The following is an 11,113-nucleotide window of genomic DNA, read 5'->3' as shown; positions in this document are numbered from 1 at the left end:
TTTATTATTTATTTTCATCTACCTAGTTTGAGTTTGGTTTGTTCTTGTTTTTCTAGTTCTTTGAGTTGCAGTGTTAGGTTGTTAGTATAGTTTTGTAATGTGTTTTGAAATCAGGTAGTGTGGTGCCTCCAGCTTCATTCTTTTTCCTCAAGATTGCTTGGCAATTTGGGTGTTTTGTGATTCCATTTAAATTTTAGGATTGCTTTTCCTGTTTCTGAGAAGAAAATTATTGGCATTTTATTTTATTTTTTTTTTTTACTTTTATTTTTTATTTTATTTTATTTTTTTTTTTTTTTTATTTTATTTTTTTAATTTTATTTTGTCGATATACATTGTAGCTGATTATTGCTCCCCATCACCAAAACCTCCCTCCCTTCTCCCTCCCCCCCTCCCCCCCAACAATGTCCTTTCTGTTTGCTTGTTGTATCAACTTCAAATAATTGTGGTTGTTATATCTTCTTCCCTACCCCCCCGGTTTGTGTGTGTGTGTGTGTGTATGTGTGTGTGTGAATTTATATATTAATTTTTAGCTCCCTAAATTATTGGCATTTTATAAGGATTGTATTGAATCTGTAGATTTCTTTTGGTATTATGAACATTTTTAGCAATATCAATTCTTCCAATCCCGGTCATGGGTAGTTTTCCATTTCTTTGTGTCTTCTTCTATTTCTTTCATCAGTGTTTTATAGTTTTCATTGTAGAGATATTTCATGTCTTTGGCTAAATTTATTTCTAGGCTATTTTATTTTGTGGTGTCTATTGGAAAAGAGATTACTTTCTTTATTTTTTTCTCATGATTTGCTTTTGCCGTATAAAAATTCTATACATTTTTGTATGTTGATTTTTATATTCTGCGAATTTACTAAATTTGTTTATTGGTTCTAATAATTTTTTGGCTGAGTCTTTTGGGTTTTCTATATAGAAGATCATTTTGTTTGCAAACAGGGACAATTTAACATGTTCCTTTCCAATTTAGATGCCTTTTTTTCTTTCTTTTGCATGATTGCTCTGGCCAGCACTTCCAGAAGTATGTTTATTTTAACTCTTTCCAACTTTTTTATTAATTGTTCTAAACTTCCCTCTTAAAAGTGCTCTTACTGTGTCCACAGGTTTTGGTATATTGTGTTTCTGTTATCATATGTCTCTAGAAAAAAAATTTTTTTGATCAGCTGGTTGGTATGGGGATCTGAACTTTTGACCTTGGTGTTACAATACCACACTGTAACCAACTGAGTTCACCAGCCAGCCCACCTCTAGAAAATTTTTAATTTCATTATTAATTCCTTCCTTGACCTAATAGTTTTCAGGAGAATGTTGCTTAATTTACATGTATTTATATAGTTTTTTAAGTCCTGTTTGCGATTGGTTTCTTGTTTTATTGCATTATGGTTGGAAAAGATACTTGATATGATATCATTTTTTAAAAATTGCTGAGACTTGGGTTTTGGCCTAGCATATGATCTATTCTGAAGAATGATCCATGTGCTGTTGAAGAGAATGTGTATTTTGCTCCTGTTGGGTGAAATGTTCTGTAGATGTCTAAGTCCATTTGGTCTAAAAAGTTATTTAATTCCACTGCTTCTTTGTTGATTTTTTTCTTTTGTCTGAAGGATCTGTCTATTGCTGAGCATGGGGTCCGAAGTCCCCTACTATTATTTTGTTTGTTTGCTTGCTTTTATTTTAACTTGTCAATATGCATTGTAGTTGATGTTCGTGACCCTTTACCCATCCCTCTTCCCCGCTTCCTCTCCCCCCCTCCCCACACTACATCATATCTGTTCACTTGTCTTAAGTTCAAGGAATTGTTGTGATTGTTGTGTCTTCTTACCCCCCCTTTGTTCGTGTGTTATTTATTTTTTTTAGCTCACACAAATAAGTGAGAACATGTGGTATTTCTCTTTCTGTGCCTGACTTGTTTCACCTAATATAATTTTCTCTAAGTCCATCCATGTTGTTGTGAATGGTAGTATTTCATCCTTTTTTATAGCAGAGTAGAATTCAATTGTGCAGATATACCACAGTTTATTTATCCACTCATCTGATGATGGACATTTGGGCTGGTCCCTATCATTATTTTATTAGAGTCTATTTTGTTCATTTAGGTCTATTAATGTTTGCTTCATATATTTAGGTGTGCCTATGTTGGGTGCATATAATTTTACAAGTACTATATTATCTAAGTGGATTGATCCCTTTATCATTGTACAATGTGTTCTTTGTAGAATTTTATAGCTTTGATTTAAAGAAAACTTTATCTGGTATAAATATAGCTACTTCTGCTCTCTTTTTGTTTTCATTTGTGTGGAATATCTTTTTCCAGCCCTACCAGTCTATGCATATCCTTATAGGTGAAGTGAGTTTCTTGTAAGAAGCACATAGCTGGATCTTGTTTTCTTCTTTTTTTTTTTTTTTTTTTTTTTTGTTAATCCATCAGACACTTTATGTCTTTTAATTGCAAAACATAATACATTTATATTTTAAGTAATTATGATAAGTAGGTTCTAACTACTGCCATTTTGTTATTAGTTTTCTAGTTTTGGGGTTTTTTGGGGGGAGGGACTTTTTTTTTTTTTCCTTTTCTCTGTCTCTTGCTTACTCCTTTGTGATTAGGAAATTTTCTCTAGTAGTATGTTTTGATTCCTTGCTTTTTGTTTTTGGTGACTCATTCATAGGTTTTGGCTTTGTGATTACCATAAGGCATAGGAAAAACAACTTTTGGTTGTAACAACATTTTTCAGGCTAACAGTAACTTTGATTTTGAAGATAGAAAATGAAAAAAACTAATAAACAAGGAAATAAATTTTTAAAATATTTTTAAAAAGTTTTGCACTTTCTCTTTACCTCCTATCCCCACATTTGGATTTTTGATGTTTTGCTTTACCTCTTTTTATGTTGCCTGTCCCTTAAAAAATTAATACAATCATTATTGTTTTTACTAATTGTCTTTTATTCTTCCTGCTAGAGATATAAGTGCTTTACACTTCATGTTTGCAGTATTTGAATATTCTGAGTTAGTCTACATTCTTACTTGTACAGATGAGTTTTAAATCCTTATAAATTTTCTTGTTCCAACTTAGTGCCTGTTTATTTCAGTTTCAAGAATTCTCTTTAGCACTTCTTGTAAATAGGTCTGATGGTTATAAATTCTCTCCACTTTTATTTGTCTGGGAAAGTCTTTCTCCTCCGTTTCTGAAGTAAAGTTTTGTTGCGACAATATTCTTGGTTGGAAATTTTTTTCCTTCAGCATTTTAAATATATCATCCTATTCCCTCCTGGCCTGTATGGCTTCTGCTGAGAAACCTGCTGCCATGCAAACTGGACCTTTCTTAAGTGCTCTTTGCTTTTTTAATCTTGATGTGTTCAGGATCTTTTCTTTGCCTTTGACCTTTGTGAGCTTGCCTACAATACGTCGTGGGTTAGACTTATTTGGTTTGAATCTGTTTGGTGGCCTTTGACCTTTTTGTACTTGGATATTTGTATCTTTCTCTAGGTTTTGGAAGTTTTCTGTTATCTCTGTGAATAAGCTCTCTGACCTTTTTGAATTTTCAGGATTCTTTTTTTTACCCTTATGACTGGAATATTTGCTATTTTGACACTGTTCAATAATTCCTGTAGACTTTATTTGTATCTTTTCATTCATTTTTCTTTTTTTCTCCACCTATGTACTTACCTGTGTATTTCCAAATAGCCTGCCTTCAAGCTCTCTGATCCATTCTTGTGCATGATTAATTCTGCTGTTTATGCACACTATTGCATTTCTACTTTGACGTAGTAAATTTTTTTAGATCCAAAATTTCTGTTTTATTTTTAAAAATTGATTCTGTCTCCTTATTAAGTTTCTCTGATAAATTACCAAATTGTTTCTCTGCATTTTCTGGATGCTCATTAAGATTCTTTACAACAGCTATTTTGAATTCTGTGTCTGAGAGATCATACATCTCCATCCCTGTAGAGTTAATTTCTGGTGCTTTGTTTTGTCTGTGTGATGAGGTCATAGTTCTCTGAGTGTTCTTGATGATTGTGGGCATGTGATGATGTCTGTGCATGGAAGGAATAAATATTTATCCCATTCTTCACTGTCTGGTTTTATTTGTGCCCATCTTTCCAGTTCTTTTAATCATATTGGCTACGTACTTTGAGCCTGAAGTCCCTCACTACCTCTGTTTCAGTGATAGAAGAGTCTACTTCCAGAATTGACACAAATTCACTGTTGGTGTGTTGCCACTTTCTCAACACCAGATGGGAGACTAGGCCAAGGTTTCTTGAACGTCTGTTTTTTAGGTAAGATGAACTAGGGGAGGGCCTAAAGATGGTAGTTCTGGTCCATGGATTTCTGCCTGTGGATGGGGTATGAACAAATGTTCCGCTCATTGTCCTGGTCCTGGGGGTAGGTGCTACTGGACTCTACCTGAATCTGGGACTCACTGAGGTGGGCCTGGCCCTTGGTCCCAAGGAAAAGTCAAGCATTTATTTTCCTCTCCTTTCTGAAGGCCTAACTACTATGCCCTGCCTATCACTGGGGTTTATTCCTGGCTTGAGACCACTGCAGTTGGCTGGTGGTGAAAGGGTCAGGAACCTAGTTCATCACATCAGAGTTGCAGGTCCCCATCCCTGCCAGAGGAAGTCCAAAAGCTCCCTACAGGCCTGGCCTGGGGTCAGTAGCTGATGGCTGAGTGGTGTGGTTGCCAGCACTGGGGCTCCTTCAGGGTCCTGCACTCACCTCTCTCTGCCCTGAGCAGGCTTTGTCTCTCTTCATGCTGCTGGGGTTGGGGGAGGGTTAAAGGACATTTGTATTCTGTCCTTTCTACTCTCTTCAATGCATCTTTATTATTATTATTGTGCTAAAACCAGGTAGTGTGATCTCTTACCTAGATTCCTTAGCTCTTGTGAAGGTTTTTTTCTGAGTTGATAGATGTCCAAAATTGATGTATGTGGGGAGATGCTCACTGGAGTTTTCTATTCATCTATCTTGCCTTAGCCTGAAAAACCAGATTGGTTTCCTTCCTTTAATAAGATGCACTTAAGTTATCCCCATGTCCTTTTGTGGCTTGAATTCCCTATTGTGCATCTGAGTGTTGCCTTCTCTTGGACGTTTTATGAGCAACAGCCAATTAACCATCAGAAGAGGTGAGGTGCTTTTCAAATTGGAGGATCCGAATGTCAGGGAGGCAAAGCAAACATGAGTAGTGGCTGAGCCAGGGCTGAAGCCTAGGACTGTGTCCATTCTACACACCTCAATCCCTCTAGCAATTTTGCTAACCCCTCTTTTCCCCTGCTAGTCCCTATTGGTGGGGGTCCAGGAAAGTGGCACTTGGTATCAAAGCACCCAAATATATAAAGCAAATATTATCAGATCTACAGGGAGAGATAGACATGAAAACAATAATAGTTGGGAACCTTACCAAAAAGTAACAATTTATTTACAACAGCTACCTCCCTCAGTATTGGACTGATTATTAAGACAGAAAAATCAACAACAAAATACCTGATTTGAATGGCTCCATAGGCCTGATGAACCTAACCAACATTTACAGAACATTCATCCAACAGCTGCAGAAAAAACGTTCTTCTCATCAGCATGAAAATTCTCTAGGCATGACCACAGGCTAGGCTTCAAAACTAGTCACAACAAGTTTTTAAAAACTGAAGTCATGTCAAGTATTTTTTTCTAACCATAATGAAATAAAAATAGAAATAATAAAAAGAGGAACATTTGAAACTAAACAGATACATAAAAATTACACACCATACTCCTGAAGAACCAGTGGATCAAAGAAGAGATTAAGTAGGAAATTTTAAGAAAAATTTTGAAATAAATGAAACATATTTGTTTCATACAGAAACACAGCATATCAAAACGTATGGGGCACAGCCAAGGCAATATTGAGAGGAAAGTTTATAACAATAAACAACTACATCAAAGAAAAAGAAAGATTTCAAATAAACAACCTAACAATGTACTTCAAGGAACTAGAAAACCAAAAACAAAACAAACCCAAAATTAGTAGAAGAAAAAAAGATAATAAAAATCAGAGCAAAAATAAATGAAATTGAGACTAAAAATACAATACAAAACATCAAAAAGTTGTTTTTTAAAAAAGATAAACAAAAGCAATAACCATTAGCTAGACTAACCAAGAAAAAAAGAGAAAACACCCAAAATTTTTTTAAAAGCAGAAATGAAAAAGAAGACACTTGCAACTGGTACCACCAAGATACAAAGAGTCACTAGAGATTATTATGAACAACTATGTGTCAATAAATTAAAAGCCTAAAGAAAATGAATACATTCCTTGATGCACATGACACACAAAGACTAAAGCAAGAGGAAATAAAAAACCTGAATAGATCAATAACAAGTAATGAAATTTAATCAATAATAAAAAGACCCCCAAGAAAGAAAAGCCCAGGACCAGTGGCTTTACTTCTGAATTCTATAAAACATTTAAAGAAGAACTAAAATCAATACTTTATCAACTATTTCAAAAGACTGAAGAGGAAAGAACTCCTCCAAACTCACATGATCAAGTCAGCTTCATTGTGATACAAAACCAAGGAAAGAACACAACAAGAAAAGAAAACTATAGGCCAATATACCTAATAAGAATAGATGCAAAAATTCTCAATAAAATATTAGCAAACTGAATCTAACAGTGCATCAAATGATTATACACCATGATCAAGTGGGATTTATCCCAGGTATGGAAATCAAAAAATATAATACATCACATCAACAAAATGAGTGAAATAAAACAATATGATCATTTTGATAGACACAAAAATTAGGATTTGATAAAATTCAATATCTCTTCATAATAAAAACTGTTAACAAATTAGGTATAGACGGAAAATATCTTCATACAGTAAAGGCTATATGTTATAAACACAAATTAGGGGAGAAAGCTGAAACATTTCCCCTAAGGACTATAACAAGACAAGGATGCCTACTCCCACAATGTTTATTCAACATAGTAATGAAGTCTTAGCAAGAGTGATTAGATAAGAGAAAGGAACAAAGGGCATCCAAATTGGAAAGGAGAAAGTCAAATTGTCCCTGTTTGCAGATAACATGATTTTATGTAGGGAGAAACCTAAAGACTACCAGAAAACTCCTAGACCTCATAATCAAATGAAGTAAAGTGTCAGGATACAAAAATCAACATACAAAAATTACTAACATAAAAAATTTACTAACAATAAGCTAGCAGAAAAAGAAACCAAGAAACGATTTTATTTATAATAGCTACAAAAAAAAAAAATACCTAGGACTAAATTTAACCAGGAAGGTAAAAGATCTCTAAAGAAGAACTATGATACACTTGTTAAAGAAATTAAAGAAGACACACAAAAAATGGAAAGACATCCTGTGTTCATGGATTGGAAGAATCAATGTTGTCAAAATGACCATACTACTTAATGTGATCTACAGATTCAATGCAATCCCCCATTAAACTACCCATGACAAACTTCACAGAAATAGAAAAACAAATCCTGAAATTTATAGGAATCCACAAAAGACCACAAATAGCCAAAGCTACACTGAGCTAAAAAGAACAAAGCTGGAGACATACCACTACCAGCCTTCAACATACACTACAAACTATAGTAATCAAAACATCATGTTACTGCCATAAAAACAGACACATAGACCAATAGAACAAAATAGAGAATTCAGAAATAAATCCCAGTGCCTACCGACAGTTGATATTCCACAAAGGAGCCAAGAACATACATTGGGGAAAAGAAAGTTTTTTCAATAAATGGTTCTAGGAAAACTGGAGACCCATATGCAGATGAATGGAACTGGACCCCTTTCCTTGCACCATCTACCAAAATCAACACAAAATGGATTAAAGGCTTAAATGTAAGACCTGAAACTATGAAACTTCTAGAAGAGAACAGAATGGAACCTCTTCAGCACGTAAGACTAGGCAAAGATTTTATGAAAAAGCTTTCTAAATCAGACGCATCAAAAGCAAAAATTAACAAATGAGATTATATCAAACTAAAAAGCTTCTGCACAGCAAAGAAAACAATCAACAGTGTGAAGAGACAACCCTCAGAATGGGAGAAAATATTTACAAACTCTGCATCCCACAAGGGATTAAAAGGTATAGAATATATTCAAAGCATATATGACCACATGTTCTCACTTATTGGTGGGAGCTAAAAATTAATATATAAATTCACACACACACACACACACACAAAAAAAAAACGGGGGGGGAAGAAGATATAACAACCACAATTACTTGAAGTTGACACGACAAGCAAATAGAGGGGACATCGGTGGGGGAACGGGGGGAGGGAGGACGGAGGGAGGTTTTGGTGATGGGCAACAATAATCAGCCACAATGTATATCGACAAAATAAAATTTAAATAAATAAATAAATAAATTATTTTTTATAACTGTAAAAAAAAAGCATATATGAAGGATCAAACAAATCAATAAAAATGATCTGATTAAAACATGGACTAATGAGCTAAATAGACATTTCTCAAAAGAAGTCATACAAATGTCTGACATGTTTATGAAATGATGCTCAGTATGATTAACCATCATAGAAATGCAAGTCAACCCACAGTGAGAATAAATTAAAAGAAAAAAATTTTCAGAGACAGAAGTAGATTGGAGGTTACCAGAAATGAGGAGGGGACTGATGAGAAGTTATTGCTTAATGGGTACAGAGTTTATGTTCAGGAAGATGAATATGTTTTGGAAATAGATGCAGGAAGGGGCTAAACAGGATTGTCAATGTAGCTAATTCCACACAATTATTTGTTTTAAATGCTTAAAAAGACAATCCTTATGTTATATATATTTTACTACAAAAATATAAATAAATAGAAAAATATAACTGTACTGATCAATTTATAACACATGTGATGACAGATTTACACAAAACTCCTTCATACATTCATAACATTAGTGATAGGGTAATGTGATATAGTAATGTATTCCAGTGATGTAAGGATCCTCATGACCAGTAAGTGTTGTCTGCTATTCAGGTCTGCATACTGTGGTCTTTCTGTGCTATGGGTTTCTTTAATGAAGTCCATATCTCCATCCACCACTAGAGCACATCTTGTTCGGTACATAATTTCCCTTCCTTGCTGTGCAGTACTTTATTCTATTATTTTGGACAATGACAGGCCAAAAAGCAACAGAAACAGCTGTGTCTGGAGGTGACTGGGAAACAGGAAATGCCATAGTTTCTCAAGTCCTTCCCACTAAATTCTTTGAGATTGGCTCTTCCCTCAGTTACACTGAGCAAGTTTCACCTCTGCAGTGATGGAGGTGAGAGAAGCCCTATCTTTTTTCCCTTGTCTGGAGCACCTGTGGTTCTGTTACCCTTGGAGTGAAATAAGGAGTTTCAATTTAATGTGTGTGTGTGTGTGTGTGTGTGTGTGCATATGCATGTGTGTGTGTGTTCGCATATGTGAACAGAGTCAGTGGTGTGGCATGTAAATTCAGAATAATTAATGTTTCTGGGGTTTGGTTTGTTTTTCTAGATTTTTTCTTGAGTTAGCTGATCTGACAGCTGTAGTGCATCACAATGGGCATCAGAATATCTCAGTTCAAATTCCAGTTCAGTGCCACCTCAGCTGTGAAAATGATAGGCCTCCCTTTCCCTACTTGAAAAAGAAAAAATAATAATGTTGTATTCCAGTGCTTTGGAGGAAGTCTAATAGTAAAATTGTGTGAATTCTCCTTTCTGGATTTCAGGATTCTCTCTTTGTTTTTGTCTTCAGATACCTTGATTACAATGTTTCTAGGTGTGAGTCTCTTTGAGGTCATCTTACTAGGAGTTTGTTGAGCTTCTAGTAAGTTTTTTTTTATTATTGAATCATAATTGGTTACACATATTTTCAGGATTCACTGTTGACATATGTTGATCAAATCAATATTACTAGTATATATATTGTTACGAATTGTACTTATTCTTTATGCCCCTTGTCCAATCTCTCCCTATCCTCCTCTCCCTCCCCCCTCCCACCAATGATAAGATAACCCTAGATTTCTTCTCTCCCTCTGAAAGAGTAATGGTTACTCTGTTGATTTGTTGCCTAGATTATCTGTCCAGTGCTGAGAGGTGTGTTCCATTCCCCCAATATTATCGTAGAGCAGATGCTTCTTCTGTCACTCTGAAATGGGCTTTGTGGAGAGAAACATCCTCTGCTTTTCTTTGGTCTCTGCTGGTGACTCTCCTTGTATCAATGCACTCCAGTGGCTGGTGGACTATATGCATGGTGGTTGTGATGTTTAGTCACTTTTGTGGCAGCTGTGGTTACTATGGTGGCTGTGGTGGGCCACCCACATAGAGGTGATGTTTTTGGCATGCTCCTTGGCGCTGCTGGTATGCTTGGTTGTGGGGGGGATCTGGTCCCCAGCTCCAAGCCCTGGGCCCCCAGGTGGGCCTCAAGGTGATCACGGTGTGTCTGATTGTGGGCTAGGGGTCCGGTCCCTGGCTCCACACCCCAGGCCCCCGGGGAGGGTCCTGAGGCTCTGGTGGTGTGCCTGGTTGTGGGGAGGGAGTCCAGTCCCCAGATCCATGCCCTAGGCTGGGCCCTGTGGTGCTGGTGGTGTGCTGAGGCCAGAATTAATTTTTTGTCCTTTGCTTCTAAAATAGGGGAACTTCCTGTGGGAACCTGTACTGGAGCTAAATTGCTCCTTTGCTGCTGTTTCTCTAGGGAAGGCTTTTTGTGCAGCTCAGGGTTTAATGGCTGACCTTATGGGTACTTCTGGCTCTCCAGAGACCTAGTGCACCTTGGTTGTGTAGAAACTCTAGTCTTGGCCTGAGCTTTTTCATCAGGCTGTACCCCATGCAATTCTGCATTCCTGATCAGTCTCCTCTGAGTGCTCCTGTGCTGATTGGGGGCAGATTGGCTGTCCTTGCTGTGTCATAATGTTCTCCCAGTGGGTTCATCTCCCACACCAGCCATGCTCCAAACACTTCCCATGGGACAGGCCCTGCACCAATCCCTTTGCAATGATTCACCAGCCTCTGAATGGCTCTGCTTTTTCAGCTGTTCTTGCTTCTGGCTCCTGCATGGGTCCATGAGAACACTATTAGAGGTCTTGCTGTCCTGGGGGCCACCAAGGCCCTCATC

The sequence above is a fragment of the Cynocephalus volans genome, chromosome 7, assembly GCF_027409185.1.
Source record: "Cynocephalus volans isolate mCynVol1 chromosome 7, mCynVol1.pri, whole genome shotgun sequence".
NCBI lineage: Eukaryota > Metazoa > Chordata > Mammalia > Dermoptera > Cynocephalidae > Cynocephalus > Cynocephalus volans.
The sequence above is the reverse complement of the archived record's forward strand: the minus strand, read 5'-3'. Positions refer to the sequence as shown.